Source organism: Rhipicephalus sanguineus, chromosome 11 (assembly GCF_013339695.2).
Source record: "Rhipicephalus sanguineus isolate Rsan-2018 chromosome 11, BIME_Rsan_1.4, whole genome shotgun sequence".
Lineage (NCBI taxonomy): Eukaryota > Metazoa > Arthropoda > Arachnida > Ixodida > Ixodidae > Rhipicephalus > Rhipicephalus sanguineus.
In genome coordinates, this window is record NC_051186.1 from 22,692,171 (window position 1) to 22,712,704 (window position 20,534).

The following is a 20,534-nucleotide window of genomic DNA, read 5'->3' on the forward strand; positions in this document are numbered from 1 at the left end:
ACAGTGTAGGTCTATCATAAGGGGTCGTGACTTTCCGGAGACGGGAACACAAAGAGCGATCAATAACCGATAAACAAGCACCAGTGTCTATCAAAGCGTCCACGTATAAACCTTCTACTGAGACAGATACCATATTATATGGACGCACTGGAGGAATTTCTGTGTTGTCGTTCAATGCAGCTTTTCCTCCAAAAGCTGCATAGGTTAGTTTTCCGGGTGATGGTCCGTAAACTGCGAAACAGGTCGCAGTGGTGACGTAGAGCGGTGAAAGGGCGACGGTGAGCGGCGTCTAGTGGGGCGGTAAGTTGGTGCCGTCTCGGATGTTGCACTTGGGGATGGAGAGCGATGTGGCGGCGGAACGTAAGGACGGCATTGAAACGTGGCCCCGGTGGCACCATCATCCCGTTCGTAGGTGTCGAATCCATGGCGCTCGTCCTGCTGACGCTTACGACAAAAGCGTGCAATGTGGCCACGATACCCGCAGTAATAGCACACACCGGACGAGGCGATCGCCATGCTGGGTTAAAGGGCTGGCTAGGGGCACTCGGTGTCATCGAAGCCAGGTTGACCGGCGTCGAGTGTGCAGACATCGATTGCACGACGCCTGGTGAACCAGCGACGAATTGTGCGTACGTTGGCTGGAGTCGAGGGGTCAGAGTGTCTACATACGCTGGAGCGGCCATGGACGCCAATTCCTCCTTGATCACATCGCGCAAAAGAGTGCTGGAGGCGTGAGGTGGACTCGGGGTCGCTGATAGGCCTAGAGATTGCTGCTCTTCCCGTATAATCGCGCGGATCATAGCACGCAACGAGGGATCGGCGGTGGCGGTGTTGTCAGGGTTGTCCGGCGGCAACCACTGGGACTCGAGTTCCTCTAGGCGTTGGCATGTGGCAACAACGTCGGCGACTTTGGTCGGGTTCTGTATGGCCAACGCATTGAAGGCGATAGTGCCGATGCCTTTCAGTAGATAGCGAACCCTCTCCGATGCGGTCATGGAGGTGTTGAAACGGCGGCAAAGAGCAGGCACATCCTCAATGTATGAGGTGTAGGATTCGCCAAGTTGTTGCTTGCGAGCGTCCAAGGTCTTTGCGAGGGCAGAACGAACTGCCAGAGTACCGAAAATTTGGCGAAGCTGTTGCTTGAAATGGGTCCAGTCCGTGAAATCAATTTCGTGATTGAAATACCACGTTTTCACGATGTCCGTGAGGTAGAAAGATACACGGCGAAGCTTGGCCGGATCATCCCAGTTGTTTGTTGAACTCACTCGGTCGTAGTGGTCCAACCAATCCTCCACATCTTCACCTCGAAGTCCGGTGAACATGGGGGGGTCACGCTGGTGGCCACTGATAATCCAGGGTGGATAGGCCGCGGTAGTCGGGGCTGTGGAGGTAGATGCAGGTGCGCCGGTTGGCTCGTCCTGAGGCATGTTAACGGACACCTGGTACAGACAGCGACCTGAGCGGAGCTCCAGGAGATAGAGCAGGTTGGGAGAGGCAGGAAAATCGATGAGCAGCCTCCACCACTTGTGATGCAACGGTTAGTGCGACCTTTATTAGGCCCCGAAGGCACGGTGAAGCGACCACACCCGAGGCACAGATCACAATCAAGCCGAGTTCCCATTACAGATGAAGACGACGAACACCCATGATGATGACCATGTACGAGGAGGGTAGATGTGTCTAATGAATGCCCACAATATTGGCACAGTCTAGGTCGGATAAAACTTCACAATCCTTAGAAATTCTGATGCCAAGGGATGAGTTAGGGTGTGTTATCTGCCAGAATTTGTTGGGGTTATTACGAAGCATTCAGGGTCAGACCTACCCCGAATGTTTGTTTTGTATATAAATTTTGAAAAGTATTATAATACCCATTGTTTTCTATATATCAACAACAAATAAAGTATTTAAGCCAAAACCAATCTAACAACATATAAATATATGATCCTGGAAACTTCTGTATTCTTGGATCCCTGATCTTGAGTGAGAGCCACCATTGGCATATTGAAGAATTTTTGCCTAATTTAAATAACTCAAGACAAACCTTTTTCCAGTATGTAAGCAGCATTCTTGCCTTTTATAAATCCAGATTCAGATAATGTTTAATGTTTCCTAAAGCGATTTTGCTACGCATATAGCCTCTCCATATCTAATGTACCTGAGATCATAAGTGCAAAATTATCGTGATCACACTTGTTTTCCCAATTCTACAGAAATTGCTTTTACGACTGAAGACTTCAATTCAACCCTTCTGGCATCAAACCATATTGCGGCTGCACCGCATTCGAAATCTCCATTGCATATTTAAATCATATGAAAGTTTAAATGCCAGTCACTGTATGCCGTATGAAATCACGCACATAGGGGCTTGCGCGGCTTTATGCTTCAAATAATAAACCAATGAACAGATTTCGTCAACCCTGCTGGATAAATGCTGCATGCTCGCATATTTGTTTTGACTCGCCGTCATAACTGTTGCTACCTGCTCTACCCTTAACTTTTTGTGAAGTGACATATATTGCGTTATTGTGTTGCCCAAATCCACATGCTTAATATAAATGCTTTTCTGTAGCATAGCCCCAATAGATCTCTTGACAAGTTTCTGAGCTTCACTGGAGAATGAAATGCTATGCGGTGAATCACACAAAATGTGTTGAGGTGAAGTATTTTTGGTGTGCAGTAAAGTATACTAAGAATGGCGTTGTCACGGCCGGGGACAAGAGGATTTTATGCAAGCTTATTTGGAAGATAGCGACGAAACTCAAAAAGAAGTTACGAACCACGCAGTGTGTAATGGAACGGAAGATGAGAGGTGTAACAATAACATATCTAGCAAGAGAGCAGAGTGGGCTCTGGAGGACAAACAGGGGCAGCAGCCGACATTCTAGCTGAAATTCAGAGAAAAAGAAGTGGATATGGGCAAGTCACGTAATGTGGATGACGGATAATTGACGATCAGTCAGAGCGACGGACTGGATATTAAGAGATCGGAAACATAAATAACAGAAGATGTCGGAAGGTTGGATGGTATGACATGTAATTAAGAAATTTGGAGGTATAAAATGGCTCTCGCAGCTAAGTGGAGCTAAATGAAAGAAGCTCTGCACGGGACATAAAGTAGGCTGACTATGATGAAACCTTGCATGTGTTGTCTCTAGTCATAGTAAAATCCAGTGGGACGCCTGATAACTGTATGTTACTCATCAGGCATTCAGAACTGCTATTCATTTGGTTATCTAAGCTCTCAATATTACTGTCTCTGTCTGAATTTTTCGCTTCCGATAACTCAATCGCTTGCGCCTTCTCTACACACCCAAGTGAAAACAGCAATGAAAACCTGCAATGAACTACACTATTATAAATTATAATTGTAGTGACGTTTAATCGTCAAGTGGCCTTTACAGTAACATAAGTAATTATGCAGTGAATCAATGCTGGTGTGCCTTGTAGCAAAGTTAAATACTTTGCATTACTTGTTTAATTCGCAGTGTGTAATCTATGTCTTGCGTAAGATCTGTCTAGATGTAAAGAACGTACTCAAGGTGTGCTGTGAGTAGCTTCTGCAGCCGCAAGCAACATTTACACAGAATTTTGCCGGCTTCACTGCATCAACTTTTGTTGTGCAGTGAAGATTTACTGACGTGCACAGTTTTATGTAGACATGTGACCGCACTGCAAATTGAAAATCATCTGCAGTACTAATAAACAATACTAATTTTGCAGTTCCTGCAAATCCGTTTCTCTCAGAAATGTATTTAAGGTATTTTACCAAATAGCTATTGTTCTGAAGCTTTTGTCCTTTCTTTTCAGTTTTAGAAGTGCTGGCATGCATTTAACTTTCTGGCAAGGCAAGAGTGGTATCTGAAGTTTTCTTTCAATTATAGAAACCATACTTATCAGATGTAGAGCTTCTGCTCCTATACTTGACTGAAATGAAAGACTCCCACAGCTTGCGAGGAACACTTGTCTGGAATGTGCTTTATAGCACACGCTGCAGGTGTACTACTGAATACACCATTTTTAGGAGGAAATCAAACAGCACTATTGATGAAATAGAGATAGAGAGAAGGCAACAGACACAACATGTGTATGTCATTTTCACCCCATTTTGTCTTCCTCATAAACAAACTGCACGGCTTAATTCAGTCCATGTAAAGGCAGTACAGCCCCATCCTTAAGCAGGATTCTGTATATTTTTTTTGTAAAGCAGGCGGAGCTGCAAAAAAGATAGAGCTTGACTGAAGCCAAAGATGCAGGATGTTTTGGCCCTATTGTGTATCAGAAGATGCTTGGCATAGACACATCCTAAAAATGATTGGAGGGATTAGTCATAACAATAGGAAATAATTATACTCAGCAGGGCATAAATGCAGTATTGTTATGACTGGCAGTCGGTGCCGACGCGCTGGCCATCAGAATCGGCGGGCGAGGCGTTCTCACACTGCTAGAACACCTGCATCTTTCCTGGAAATGGCGTTCCCGGGATGGCAAAGCCGGAGACAATGGGCCACCTGGGCTTGACTTGGTATGCTGCCGAAACGACATGACCTGTATCTTTGGACAGGAGTCGCCGCAGCCCCTTTTCTGCCTTCGGGGAAGAATCGGAGGAACAAGCACGTTCTGCCTTCGGGGAAGAATCGGAGGAGCAAGCACGTTCTGCCCTTCGGGGAAAAGAAGAGTACGAGGAACGAGCCCGAGGAACCTGTCGCCTTGCTTCCCCCACAAGCGTGCCGTTGACCACCTGACCCTTGCTGTTTCAAGAGTGCAACGACCCCTCAGCGACAGTGAAATGGACTGTGCCATGGTGGGTGGGGTCGTGTGTGTGATTGGTGGTCATCAAGAAGGAGGAGCCAGCCGGAGGGGTTAAAACGACGGTGCTGAGTGAGAAATGGGGCTCTGAGCCCTCGGTAACAGGCTCATCCAATTCGCTCGTCGCTGAACTCTGACCTTGTCTTGATGTAATTGAGTGTACGAAATGTGCCAGTAAACTTGTTATTGTTTTCCCATCTTGCTAGCATCAGTTCCTCAACCCGGAGACTCGACTACGCTACCAAACGGAGTCCAGGTACGACGCTGCCCTATCGTAGCAACAACCTGCTTGCCGAGAAGGGACGGATCCAAATACCCAGGTCGCAACAACTGGTTGCAGCGGTAGGATGGATCCAAATACCCAGGTGCAACAAGTATTGCTTCTCACATTGATGCTGGTTTTTATCTGTTTCTCTGTTGATGCAACGACATGATTCTGTTCAACGTAGAAAAATTCCCACTGGCAATTTGTCACCTAGGCCATACTACCTCCAGGGTTTGTTTCATTGTACTTTTACCGTACAGAAGAAAGTTTGTTTTTCTGTGCTGTTTCATAAAACATGGCTAGAACTGTACAGAGACTACGTATGCACCCCTGGCATCAACAAAACCATAGAGGAAATAAAGGCATGAATAGTAGTTTATTTTAGGGCACACAAGAATGTCACATTCTATTTTGAAGCCGACAGGTATGAGATCGAGGAAACCAACTTATTTCGTACATAATGTGAACGAATCACAAAATTTATTCTTTTTACGAGCTCGTTCAGCAAGAAGGCAAGAGCATAGGTGCGTCAGTAGTTCGCGTAGCATGATAAACAAATACTAATGGAATAAGACACATTGAAGGTAGGCTTGTTACGAGCCACTTTGTGGTAGTTTTCCAGGAACGCATGCTTTCTTAGCACCTTTGCCATACCAAGAATGTAATTCCAGACAAGGCACCCAGTATGTAAGGCCTTAAAAGTATGGGTGCTTTTTAGGTACAGTGGGGACCTCTTCACGGAGAGGACAACAATGAATCTAGCTGCGACAAGATACAGTGTCTGCCATATTTTAAATGACAATGAACCTTCTCCTGCTGTGAAGCACAATACAATTAAAGCACATCTTTTACTTTCAGTTCAATACATGTGGCAAGCCAGCTTTCAGAATTGGGTTATTGTAAGACATTGATTTCATATATTAAGCACTGTCGTGCAAAGCAAATAGAAGTAGAAGTGGGCCAAGCGTGCAGCACTGAGACTCTCCAGCTACTCGTCAGGAGACACACATGCGGAACAAAAAATCATATGTGCATTTTAAAGGCACCCTTCTTTGTGCTGGAATGTCATGCATGCGACTATCAGCATCTAATATTATTTTTGTTGGTAGGCTAATACTCTTCGTAGGAATCTGGCGTGCAGAGGTAAGGTGGAGCTAACATTCCTATTTTGCATGCAACTTAATTTATGCTTCCATATTGCTAGCGAACATGCACAAAGGACGACATAGAAAGACACAGGACAACCGCTAGACTTGCGGTTGTCCTGTCTCTTTCTATGTCGTCCTTTGTGCGTGTTCGCTAGCAATATGGAAGCATACAATCAATACCAACTAGCCCAGCTTAATGCATTAACGAACATAATTTAGTACTCTGCGGGATTTCCTCCTCAAAGGTGGTTGAATATGAGCCTGAGCCAACGCTCGTGCACTTTGGCTGACATAATTTCTTTCTTAAAGGAAGAATCTAGCTTGTCATCTTGCTTTTCGTCATGGTGTTGACACTCTCTCACAATTTCTTTACAGGATGATATAGCTAAAACGCGAACTCAAGGAAACGACAAAAGGCACACAAAGAGGAGCGTCCTTGTCCTGAATTCACGCTACACTGCAGCTATCATCATGACATACTAACTAGCCCAAGCGTCCACCCTTCTTTTACAGCTTACAAAATTGCCCACCTCACATCATGTCATCATCTTCATGCATGTCACAGCACACCAGACATCAACTGCAAATTACCTGTCCTCGAACACGAACCGTAAGACTTCAAGCCTCATCTTTTCCTCGTGCTGCCAGAGACTAGAACGACCGGCCCCACCATGCTGCTGCCTTGACATGTAATTCCGAATTTCTGCATGTTGTGTAAACATGTATCACACCATAACGCCTGCTTTCATTGTACAAACATGCTAACCACCCCTTGCCTAAGAGGATCGCTGGTGCATCTGCCATCTGACTCATGAGGGGGACTATTTCTTTAGCAGTGGAGGCAATCAGCAGTCACGCCTCAGGCAGGGCCTCTGCTGGGGCAGGGCCTCTGCTGCCTTCTGAAGTTGTATGGGACCACAGATTGGGGGGGGGGGGGGGCAGTTGGGAAGTTACATAGGCCTGCCACAGGAGCTGCGTGACAACTGAGCTCACGCAATGTGAGCATATCTCAGGGTACAGTATTAGCGCGTACCTAAGGCAGGTATTCCAAAGCAAAGATATGTTGAAATTGTGCGAAAAACGAAAACAGTGTCAACCAGAGATGTTTATATTAACGCAAGTGGACTCTTGCGCGCCTGTCACGCAGGCCAAAGTGGAGAGGGCATTGTCGGCGCTGAAGTTTGTAACAGCGAAAGTTGTTATGAGATCGCAACAGCTGATTTTGGCGCCATATTTGTCCGCCGCCGCCGCCGGTGTCCGTGACCGCTATCGCGTGAAGTATGTGGGTTCTTGCTTGCTGCAACCCATCCGGAGTTATGGCAAGGATGACAGAGGTCTCAAGGAACAACAGAGAAAAAACATTTATTTTCGGGGCTCACGCATCGAACTGCTCTCTTCGGCGGTTCCGGCCTCACTCCCCTCGGCAGTGCGCAGGCTGTCCCTTTTTAAGCCGCGCGGCGGGAGCCACGCGCACCGCCTCTGCGCAGCACGTGGCGTTCTCTCGCCAAGCTGGTGGGCGTGGTTCCCACACGTCCCCCCCTAAAAAAAAACGGAGGGGACGTCACACGCCGTTGATGTCTATGTCTAATATGACGTCCTCCCATATGGCTTGCGGGCGCGCCAGAAGGTCGGGCCGAAGGCTGCGTAGTACGAGGAGTGCCTGTGCCTCCTCGTCATTTGGGACGTGCTGCCGTGCCCGTTCGGCTGCCGCGCGTTCCGCATGTAGCGGACTGGCGCGATGAGTGCTGCGGTGTACTTCCGGTACCCCGCACAGGGCGCAAAGAAGGCGCCGCTCCTCCTCCGTGTATGACGCGCCGGGTTCGTTCGGGTGGCGGTCCATATCCAGGGTCAGTCCACGAAAAGGTTCTGGGACGTCTCTGCCGTGAAGAGATCGGGGGACCTCAGGCTGGTCCTCCGTGGGCAGCCGGGATACCCAAACCACGGAGGTTTGCCCCCATAGTACGGTCCACGCGGCGACGTTGTCGAGTGGCCGCACGATTCCACAGGTCCGGCAGGCTCGTGGGTAGGGGCGGGTATACTTAAAAGGTATACTGCGCCCGGCTAGCTCAGTCGGTAGAGCATGAGACTCTTAATCTCAGGGTCATGGGTTCGGGCCCCACGTTGGGCGCCATCTGTGGGTTCTTGGCTTGCTGCAACCCGTCCGGAGTTATGGCAAGGATGACAGAGGTCTCAAGGAACAACAGAAAAAGCATTTATTTTCGGGGCTCACGCATCGAACTGCTCTCTTCGGCGGTTCCGGCCTCACTCCCCTCGGCAGTGCGCAGGCTGTCCCTTTTTAAGCCGCGCGGCGGGGGCCACGCGCACCGCCTCGGCGCAGCACGTAACGTTCTCTTGCCAAGCTGGTGGGCGTGGTTCCCACAAGTAAGAAAAAAAAACATGGCTGACCCCCCTTTCACAGGAATCGGTGTAACACGAAAGTGAAACATGTCTTCACAGGGGTAGTTGAGCGTTTATTGTGCATGGTTTCGCCACAAGGGCAAAGTATTGAATACTATAGCAGCAAATTGTAATGTCACGCGAAGAACGGCAAGCAGCTAGAAATTGCAGCGCGCTCTAAAGCAGAAAGGACGCACGAAAAGAACACACTGGACGAGCGCGAACTAACAACTGTCACAATTGTTACTTCTTTGCGTGTGAGCAGCGCGCTCCTTTCGGAAACGCGGTCGCTGTAGCGAGCGAAGTGACCGTCGCGCTCTCCTTTAACGTCAGCGGAAACTTGCGGGGAAAGGACAAGAGGTACAAACCGCCACCATCACGAGGTAAACGCGCGCACGAGAGGCACCCCCTGTAGAAGCGCGCTCTTCGCGCATCTCGCTAGTGATAACAATAACACGCTGAAGCCACGGAGCTCCGAGTACCGCGAACGGTAAATGGTGTATATAAATAGCTTGTCGTTAGTACGCTGGAGAACGTACGCTCTGTGGCCGGGTGGTTAGCGCCGCGCTTTGCGGAGCGAGGGGTCGTGGGTTCGACTCCCAGCTACGGAACTTTTTCTTCTATTTTTTTGTTTGCCATCTAGCTGTTAGTGTATATTTTACGTCATATCCGTGACGGAAATACGTCAGTGGAGCCGTGGTGGACCCCGGCATAAAACTTTCGTGTTAAAAATGACATGAAAAAAATTTCTAGGATCGGAATGGGATTTTAACCCGCGCCCTCTGCGTAGCAGTCGGCTCTTCGCAAAAATACTCTATGCACATAGAAACCATCGTAAGTAGCGCAACTAGACAGGACACACAGCAAGTAACAGATGAGCACAGGCGCACACTAACAACTGATTTTATTGAAGGCGGATACACACCCTTATACATCAACAAGCTGCGCAGGCACACCGTCAGAACAACCAACAGCCAAAGAAGGTGCGATAAAAAGAAAAGAAAATTCAAACAAGCGCGAAAGAAATTGAATTTCAGCACTGTACAGCGCAATGGAAGTGTCGCTTACACACTCCTCACCTGCACACTCCTTACACACTCCTCACTCTAAACAGGCGTCATGTCGGGCAAGGAAACATATGCAATATAGCGTGGCAGGCGAGTAAATAACAACTAGTCGTCACACAATGCTAATCGCGCAAAGAGTGTGTGGTTTAATGCTTCCCACCAGTGTTGAGGAGTTGCCACTCCAGAATTGGAATGACTCCGGAATCATTCCACATTTTCGCGATACCGGAATGGAATAAGAATGGGAATGAAATTAAGCGCCTTTGCACGGAATGGAATGGGAATGGAATTACGTCTTTTTCTGAAAATAGAGCACGCTTTCGTCTACGTACTGTTTTTCAAACTTCAAACATTAGTAAGTCAGAGCCTCGAATTTAACAATAAAGCGGTATTTTTAAAATCGCTTGGCTGATTACAAACACGGTACATTTATAAGCAACGCGCCTACTACAGACCGACGTATAAGTTAGTGCACAAACAAATACATTATCCCAGCAGATACTGAAGTGACGAACAAATTACCCCTGCGCGTTGGTTCCCATTGATACCCCCACACGAAAGTGGCGAATGCTCTATGCACACTTGAATGAGTTGAGCGCATACGAGGACACGGACAGAAGGAAGAGACGTACACACACTGGCGCTTGCACTTGGCGCCAGTGTGTGTACGTCTTTTCCTTCTGTCCGTGTCCTCGTATGCGCTCAACTCATTCAAGTATGACCAACCAACAAGCCCGCATCGCCACCCTCGTCGGCTCTATGCACATCCTGATGTTTATCTCACAAGCAGTTTAGTACCTTAAACACGTAAATAACTTGCGACAAGGAATACATTGCATAGCTGTGCACAGGCGAACACAGAAAGTTCTCCTGTGTAAGGGGCAGGCCAAGACGCTGTGGCCTCTCTCCCTTACACTCTCTCAGCAATCACGTGATAGCGAACAGCAACAGCAACTACAGTGAATTCATGGTGGGCTCCACTTGCAAGGACGCGTTAACATCGGGCAAGGTGCCCGTGATGAACGGAACTTTAAGACGACCCATGCGCTGTATCCCCACATTGTTCCCTTTAGTGGGAGATTGTGTAATTTTTATTTCATCTGTGTTAACAGATCACGCAAACAACAGAAACGCATGCACGTAAGAAGCGTACGAAGTGCATCGCGCGCACGCACAAAAAAACGGGCCTCTCATTTTAAAACAAATAATATAGAACAATCGACGTGACAAACGGCATGGTTGTTTAGTGGAGCAGCGTCGACAGTGCAAATATCAAACCAGAACGAAAAATTAATGGAAAAACGGCGAGTAACGAGCGCTTTGTCCAAGGCTTCTATGAGCCGCGCGCATCCAGTTTTCGCCACCGTTCGCCATTGGTGGCGCCACTTGTACAGCTAAAAGCAGCAGCGCACGAGACGGATAGTCCGACGCGCGGCACGACCGACGCGTCTGGCGTCCGTCAGCGCGCCCCGCCTGCAGCCGGCGCGAGATGCGGCATGCTGCATCCCGTGCCGGCGACGTTACCCAAACTGCACTGGGTCTGCGTCTCTTCGCAAAGAAGGGACGCCGAGTGCGCTCAAATGCGCATGCGCAGACCAGCGAGACGCGCGCGGTGGCGGCGGCTCCGGTGCGTCAGCTGTGCGCCGTGTGACGTCACTGCTCCTCGCGCATGCGCAGCACGGCTCTGAGATTACCACACGAAACTGCTCTGCCTCGGCCAGGGTAGCTAACGCTACAAAATTACGCCAAAGTCAGCTTCCTGGCGCATTTTTCGCATAACATCGATTCCCACGGTACGCGGGATCTGCGGAATTTTTATTGCGATAGCAATTAAATTACACCATCTCCCGCTAAAGGGGACCATGAGGCGATGCGAAGCCGGAGCACTTGCACGATCGCATTCCGTTGGCGTTCGTTGGGCATGCTACCGACCTCGCGTCGTGGAACGCGAAGAGGGACGCTACGCGCGTCGTATCTTCCATCTAGCCTGGCCGTTAATTCTCACAGGGCGAGCGGGGAACGCGGTCGACAGGCGGGCGAGAGGGGAGCAGCGTAGGAGAGGAGAGAGAAGGGGAGGGGACGCGCATGCGCTCGTGCTCATCGCGGCGTTGCGCAGGAGAGAATTTCGGCATGTCTAGCCCGCGTTTCAGAGGAAGAGTGGAAAGGGGGAGGGGAGAGGGAAAGTGGAGAGGGGAAGGGAGAGGGGTAGGGGACATGGGGAATGGTGAGGGGGAGTGGAGAGGAGGTGTGTGGAGAGGGTATGCGCATGCGCAGTATGGGTGGTCACGCCGCACACCACCACCACCACCGGATTGAGCTCCGCCTTAAGATACTTCGCATCTAATATAGACACTCTGGGCTGGTTTCTGCTGTCGCCGTCATGTCCCGAATATGTATATGTATGTACGTATATATAAATAAAAGCCACAAAGAAAAGCAAATCAGAAGAAAAAGGTTTCCGAAGCGCGCCACCAGCTGCTTAGCATAACAACGCGAGCTGTTTATATACACTATTTAACGCTAACGACACGCAGAGCTCGGAGGTGCTTCAGTATGTGTAGTATCACCCACGAGATTGCCCGAAGGGCGCGCTTTAAAGCAACACTCCCACATTTTCCTTCAGACTGGTCGCGTATCTGCGTGCTTCGCTGTAAATGTCGTCTAAAGACGATAGTCTTCTGCCGGCCGTACTACATGAGTCCTCCTCCTATATGTTGAATCGCCGCATCTGGCTCATAGCGTCGCATTTGCAACGCAGCCCAAAAAACACTAGCATTTTCCGCGCAGCCTAAGAAACACTACGGTCTTTAGAATTACGTATCTATGTATTTTTTAGTAAAGGAACACACCACCTAATACGTACGTATTGCTGTTGCGCCTCAGATATGCGTAACATTTGTTTTTGAGAGAGAGAGAGAGAGAGAGTGGTTTATTTATAGAAAGGCAGAGAGGTCGGCCTGAGCGATAGTATGCTCTAGCCTGCTACTCTACACCGGGGGTGGGGAAAGGGGCGAAAAAAGAGTGATGGATGACGATGGTAAGTAAAGGAGGTGAGTATGTACAGTCCCGTCAAGGTGGCGCAGTGCTATAGCCGCTCATCCTGTCCAGTGGCCTGTAGGAAAGCTGCGACCGCTCTTATGACCACAGTTGTATTGTTGGCGTCAGGCCAAGGGCCCAACACAACCTCATCAGTTAATGGCCTATTAGGCACTCCTTCAGAAGAAGAAATCAGTTTCTGTCGTTCGCGTGCGTATGCTGGGCAGGTACAAAATATGTGCTCAAGTGTTTCTGGCACTTGACAGTGATCACAGTTGGGACCGGTGCCACTGCAGCCGATGGTATGGGCATAACGTCTAGTGAAGGCCACACCAAGACGAATTCGGTGAATCATACTTGCGTTGTGTCGTTTTAATTTACGAGGCATGCAGAACCTCATTTCGGGGTCCCATTTGTGTAACAGCCGGTGTCGTCGCTCCGGTTTGGTCCAGTGCTCAAGTGTGAGGTTACGCATTACGTGCCGAAGCAGGGCGTTCGTGTCTGGCCGTGAAAACGCAGTGCGCACTTCAGGGCCACTGGTCAAGGCTCTTTTAGCTTCGGCATCTGCCTCTTCATTCCCCATTATGCCGCAGTATAGGCAGGAATCCACTGGAAGGTGACGAGGTGGCCATTTGTTGAAGCAACTTGAAGAAGCTCCATAATTTCTATGGCTAAAATATAGTATGGACTTTGTCTCATGACGCAATTATTGGTTTGCAAAGCGGGTTTTGCATCGCAGAATATCGTCCATGTACGAGGTTGCTCTCCAGAAATGAATCTTGATCGGCAGTGTTCACAAGTATGAACGGCGCTACCAGTTCAAGGTGGCTGGGCGTTCGGAAAGTGCTTAAACTTCAGCCGGATGGCTGAATCGGGTGACAGACAAACAGAAAGACAGACAGACAGGCCCAATTTCTGCGTTTACATTCCCCAAGAAAGACTGTCGTCTTTAAAAGTGGCCCATTTCTGTAGCAACTGACGATGTGGAACGCCGAGTAAACGATGGGTCGAACGCCACCGGCGCGGCAGGAGACGCGGAGGGGTAACTCCAGGCGCCGCAGATTTAAAGAAAAAACGTTGCAGTGGCTTACCTCGGCTAACGTAGCGTTAGCAAAGGTTCAGCTAATTGTTCTTAGCTTTCCTGTTTGTCTAAGATTAGCTTGATTATCATGCTTACTGCTGCTCCAATGACACACACATGGTATACGTATTAGAGCACTGCACGGGCCGGATTTTACGGCCCGGGCCCGGCCCGGACCCGCTTTATGAAGCCCGAGCCCAGCCCGGGCCCGTGGTTCCAAGCGCGGGCCCGGCCCGGGCCCGCGCGTACATGACCGAACCCAGCCCGAGCCCGGCCCGGGCGTACTTGACCGTACCCAGCCCGAGCCCGGCCCGGGCCCGTCGTTCCAAGCCCGGGCCCTGCCCGGGCGTTCATTACTAAACTGATCCAGGGCGCGCTTGTTCATGACCATGCCAGACCCGGGCCCGCTAGAGGATATTAGTTGTTGATGATGATTATTAATGATGCCGTGCGCTTTGTAGCGGGCGATCGGACGGAAACTCCGGTGTGTACATGCATCGAAATGTTGCTTTGCCCACGGTGGTAGCTGAGCGGTTAAGCTGTTTCGCTGTTAAGTCCTAGCACGCGGGTGCGATTCCCGCGGCCACGGCGGCGGCAATTTGGTGGAGGCGAAATGCAAGAACACCCGTGTATATACTTATCTTTAGGTGCACGTTAGAGAACTCGATGTGGTCGAAATTGATCCGGTGCCACTACGGCGTGCCTCGTAATCATATCGTGGTTTTGGCACGTAATACCAAGGAATGTAAATGAAATGTATCGTATGTGTCAACATCGAATAAAAGACCGAAATCTTTATGCCTCCCATGGGAACAACCGTGATCTGGCCCATTGTTAGCGCTGTTAATATATATATATTGTCGCAACGCGGAAAGAACAGGACACAGGACCACGGTGCGACAAGGAAAACAAGGTCTGTATTGACAGATCAAAAGAGCAGCCACTTCAACGTCGTCTTCCTCAGAGAGCGACCGTGGTTGCTGCTCGTGCTCCTCACTTCGTTGTCCTCTGTCAGTCTGCCGGCTTTTAGTCGTGACATCAGCCTCGTGACATCTTTTAGCCGCGAAGAAGCACAACACAAAGGAAAGAAACACACAACGACAGGACGGGCCGCCCGTCCTGTCGTTGTGTGTTTCTTTCCTTTGTGTTGTGCTTTTTCGCGGCTAAAAGATGTCACTAAGCAAGTACCAACTAGGCCAACAAACAGTCTTGTTAAAACATCAGCCTCCCTTCCAAGAAAGCATCGTCCCGATGCTTCATAACCACAGTGGTCTGTACGCACTGGCAGCGTATGATTTCATTCGGACAAATAGGGCTTCATCCGAACCACGTGTACGACTTCTGGTGCATGCCTTTTACGCCTTGAGCCATGAGCAGTATCGGGAACAACCTCATAGTTGACGTCAGTGAGACGTCGGAGAACTTTATACGGCCCGAAGTACCGTCTTAACAGCTTTTCTGATAGGCCACGACGTCGAATTGGAGTCCAGACCCAAACTTTCTCTCCCGGCGTGTATGAGACTGGTCGGTGACGAAGATTATATCGCCTTGAATCGTAGTCCTGCTGGCGACGAATACGTATGCGCGCAAGTTGTCGGGCTTCTTCAGCAAGCTGGGTGATGTAATCAGCATCTGTTTCGGCTCCTTCGCACTCATGTGGCAGCATAGCATCTAGCATAGTTGTCACCTCACGACCGTGGAGAAGGCGGAACGGTGTCATTCGTGTTGTTTCTTGGTGAGCCGTGTTATATGCGAACGTGACATACGGCAAGATCTCGTCCCAGTTTTTATGCTCCACATCGACGTACATGCAAAGCATATCCGCAAGTGTCTTGTTGAGGCGCTCCGTCAGACCATTCGTTTGCGGATGATACGCCGTTGTTCGCCGGTGAGATGTGCCACTAAGTCTTAAAACTATCTCAATAGCTCGGCTGTGAATGCAGTTCCCCTGTCAGTTATTACCACTGATGGAGCGCCATGCCTCAGAACCACATTCTCTACAAAAAATCGAGCTGCTTCACTTGCAGTGCCCCTCTCCAGAGCCTTGGTTTCGGCGTAGCGAGTAAGGTAGTCTGTGGCTACTATAATCCATCCACGACCCGCCGACGAGGTTGGAAATGGGCCTAGGAGATCCATTCCGACTTGAGCGAATGGAGTACCAGGGACGTCAATAGGATGGAGCAGGCCTGCTGGTTTGACGGGCGGTACTTTCCTGCGTTGGCAATCAAGGCATGTGCGAACGTACTGTTGAACGGTCGCCGTCAGTCTTGGCCAGTAGTACTTCTGCCTCACTCTGCACAGCGTTCGCGTGTAACCCAAGTGGCCGGATGTTGGTTCGTCATGGCATGCCTATAATACTTCGTTGCTTAGAGATGTTGGAACGACGAGTAAGTAGTCGTTTCCGTTCGGCGTAAAGTTCACTTTATACAGGACGTCGTTGCGCAAGCAAATGATAGTCCTCTCGCAAACAGTTTCGGCACAGCTGAAGTGCGACCCTCCAAAAAACGAATTATGGGCTCCAGTTCCGGATCGTCTCGCTGCAGTTGTGCTACTGTAGTCGTGTTTACAACTCCGACAAAGGCTGCGTCGTCATCTTCTACATTCGCAGGCTCGTATGGAGCACGAGAAAGGCAATCGGCATCTGAATGTCGCTTCCCCGATCTGTAGACAATAGCCATGTCGAATTCTTGAAGCTTGTGGCTCCAGCGCGCTAATCGTCCTGATGGGTCTTTTAAATTCGTCAGCCAACAAAGGGAGTGATGGTCGCTGACAACATTAAAAGGACGGCCGTACAAATATGGGCGGAACTTTACAACCGCCCACACCACCGCAAGACACTCTTTTTCTGTGGTGGAATAATTCTCTTCCGTGCGGGAAAGGGTTCTGCTAGCGTAAGCGATTACTCGTTCAGCGCCATCTTGCTGCTGCACGAGTACAGCTCCTAAGCCGACGTTGCTGGCGTCGGTGTGAACTATTGTCGGGGCATCTTCGTCAAAGTGTCCAAGGACCAGTGGCTTTTGGAGGCGTTGCCGCAGCTCGTTGAACGCTTTTTGCTGCTCGTCATCCCATACGAATGCGACGTCTTCTCTGGTGAGGCGTGTCAGTGGCGAGGCAATGCGTGAGAAATTCTCAATAAAGCGTCGATAGTAGGCGCACAGTCCTAAAAATCGTCTGACTGCCTTTTTGTCAGTTGGTGCTGGAAAATTTGCAACGGCAGCTATTTTTTCGGGGTCAGGCCGCACACCTTCACTGCTGACAAGATGCCCCAGGAACAGAAGCTCTTCGAAGCCAAAGTGGCATTTTTCAGGCTTAAGCGTTAGTCCAGCAGAACGTATAGCTTGAAATACTGCGTGCAGTCGCTTCATGTGTTCTTCAAATGTCGCAGAGAATACGATGACGTCGTCCAAATACACTAAGCACGTCTGCCACTTGAGGCCTGATAGCACGGTGTCCATTAGACGCTGAAATGTTGCTGGTGCTGAGCACAAGCCGAATGGAAGTACTTTGAATTCATAAAGACCATCAGGTGTCACGAATGCTGTTTTTTCCCTGTCCCTTTCGTCGACTTCTATCTGCCAATATCCGCTACGTAAATCCATCGACGAAAAATAACGCGCATGCCGTAGTCGGTCGAGTGAATCGTCAATACGTGGTAGCGGGTAAACGTCTTTTTTTGTGACCTGATTGAGCTTCCGGTAATCCACGCAGAATCGTAAGGTGCCGTCCTTTTTCTTCACTAATACTACCGGCGATGCCCAAGGGCTCTTCGACGGTTGAATAACATCATCTTGAAGCATCTGTCGCACCTGACTTTCAATGGCTTCTCGTTCCCGCGGAGCTACCCGGTACGGGTTTTGCCGTATGGGTCTGGTCGCGTCGTCCGTTATAATTCGATGTTTCGTCAACGGCGTTTGATGAACTCTGGAAGTCGAAGAGAAACAGTCCTGAAACTGGTTAATTAGCTCGAGGAGGCTTTGCTTCTGCGCAGGCAGCAAACTTGGGCCCACATCAACGGATAGAGGTTCGGACGGCGGGTGAGTTGAATCATCTTGCTGAACAGTCAAGCACTCTGTCACCTCAGCGAGCTCTTCCACGTACGCGACTGCCATACCTCTCGTAAGATGTCGGCGCTCGGAGCTGAAGTTCGTAACAAGGACTTGCGTGTGTCCGCGGTTTATGTTCACGACGCCTCTCGCAATAGACAATCCATGACTGAATAGCAGCGTCGGAATTTGCTCGGCAATGTTGGCAGAGTTGCTTGGCATGTCACATGTCACAGCCACAAGTGCGCTTGACCGCGGTGGGATGGTGACGTCATCGTCGAAGATGCGCAGAGGTTTACGTCGTTGATCTGTACAGGGCGAATCCAAAATCTGACCAGGGGCCATCCAAAACGTAACCGATCTGTCAGGAATGTTTATAACGGCGCCGTATTCACGCAGGAAATCCATTCCCAAGATCAGATCTTTGCAGCATTCCGGTAAAATGACAAAAGTAGCGACAAAATCCGAACTGCCGATATTAATTCGAGCGGTACATTTGCCTGTTGGCGTCACCAATTGACCCCCCGCGGTTCTAATGTTGGGGCCCGTCCATAAAGTTTTTACTTTCTTTAGGCAGTCGGCGAGCTTCCGGCTAATAATAGAGAAGTCTGCACCAGTATCTACCAGCGCTGTTACTGGGCGTCCGTCTATGCGAACGTCTAAGTTGACGCTTACGATTTCCTTTGCTTGCGGCAACGTCGTATCGTCCGTCGTATTGTGTCGTACTGAAGACGTTGGGGGTGTTGTAGCATCTCGACGGGCGGCAACCTTCCCCCCAAAGGTCGCTGCTGTTAGTTTCCCCGACGAGGGCTAGGCGATCTGCCCCGGACCGCGTCGGCGTAACTGCGGTGGTGCGGTGAGTTTGGTGCAAGCGACGGTGAGCGGGATCGACGATACGGCGTATCGAGTGGCTGAGCTTGCGGGCATGCATTGCTGTCACGTCGGTTATCAAAACGAGTATGAGGGAAGGTCGGTGCGAAGGTGTCATATCTGTGGTCACGATACGGGCAGATGCGGTAAACATGGCCGGCTTCTCCGCAATGGAAGCAAAGTGGACGCCGGTCGACGGTGCGCCACAAGTCCGTCTTACGGACGAATGGTCGACTGGTGGGCATCCTTGGCAACCAAGTTGCAGATGTCGGCGAAGGGTAGAGCGGCGATGCTTCCCTAGGCACATTAGACTGTGGGGTCGGCGGCGGCGGATTGTACGCTGGGGTCAAGGGCGGTGGCGGATTGTACGCTGTGGTCAATGACTCGTTGTAAGGTCCTGTGGTGATGTTGTAGTAAGGCAGTGGTGACGAGTTGTGCGTCACTGGAGTAGAATGACGGACGGCAGATGCGTAGTTTACAGACCGCTGGTGTGATGGGGATTCGGGCAACGACAATGCCTGGCGGATTTCTTGCCGCACAACTTCTGCGACAGAAGCCATGGCGGGTTCTTGCGGAGTCACAAGGAGGTTGCGGATCTCCTCACGAACGACCTCGCGGATGAGCTCACGCAGAGAACACTCGCTGCCGGCAGTCAAAGCAGAGACGTTTATCGATGCGCTGTTTGGTCGGTCGTGGTAGCGGCACCTTTGCTGGAGTGCTCGCTCGATGGTTGTAGCCTCCTTGATGAATTCCGCTACGGTTGTTGGCGGGTTGCGAAGGAGTCCGGCAAAAAGCTGTTCTTTGACGCCTCTCATCAAATAGCGGAGTTTCTTAGCTTCAGGCATCTCGGGGTCAGCTCGGCGAAACAGGCGGGTCATATCCTCCGCAAACATGGCGACACTCTCATTCGGCTTTTGTATGCGCGACTCGATGAGTTGCTTAGCGGAATCGCGACGGTCGCTGTTCGCAAAGGTTCCGAGAAGTTGCTGCTGAAATGCATCCCAGGAAGACAATGTGGCTTCCCGGTTCTCGTACCACGTACGAGCGCTGTCTGCCAGGGCAAAGTAGACGCGCGACAGCTTCTGCTCGACGTTCCAATGATTCGCCTTGGCGACTCGCTCATACTGCTCGAGCCAATCCTCGACGTCCTCATAAGCTTCACCGTGGAAGGTCTCAGGAATCCGAGGCTGCTCAACAGTCACCTGTGAAGCGCCGGCGGTTGCCATTTCTCCAGACGGAGTCCTTGGCTGGGGAAGTTCCAGGGGGATTGCCTCGGGACTTAGGCCACGCAGTCGGCGACTGTAGCGGTGGACAGGGGTGTCCACTGCAGGAACGGTATCCGGGATTGGACTGACAGTGCCGCTCCTGGGAGGAGTGTTGAGCATCAGGCGTTGAAGTCCAGCACCTCCACCAGTGTCGCAACGCGGAAAGAACAGGACACAGGACCACGGTGCGACAAGGAAAACAAGGTCTGTATTGACAGATCAAAAGAGCAGCCACTTCAACGTCGTCTTCCTCAGAGAGCGACCGTGGTTGCTGCTCGTGCTCCTCACTTCGTTGTCCTCTGTCAGTCTGCCGGCTTTTAGTCGTGACATATATATATATATATATATATATATCACTTCAGCTTGGCACAGTATACCTTAGACCCTATGGAATGCATAACATTCGCGTGTGCTCGAAGGCCCGACTTACGCCTTTTAATGAGCGCGTCCGAGTCCGGCCCAACCCGCAGCCTCAAGCCTGGGCCCGGCCCAGGCCCGCGGCTTCAAGCCCGGGCCCGGCCCGGGCCCGCACTTTCAAGCCCGAGCCCAGCCC

At 50.4% G+C, this 20,534-nt stretch overlaps 1 protein-coding gene and 1 non-coding gene across 4 annotated transcripts in view; both read left to right on the forward strand.

Moving 5' to 3' along the window:
- The window catches only part of LOC119375661 (uncharacterized), a 315,585-nt gene that overhangs the window by 201,277 nt on the left and 93,774 nt on the right, over positions 1–20,534 (forward strand). The gene's annotated exons all lie outside the window — the stretch shown is intronic.
- Trnak-cuu (transfer RNA lysine (anticodon CUU)) lies at positions 8,278–8,350 on the forward strand. The gene has a single exon. It is a non-coding gene; the product is annotated as a tRNA-Lys (tRNA).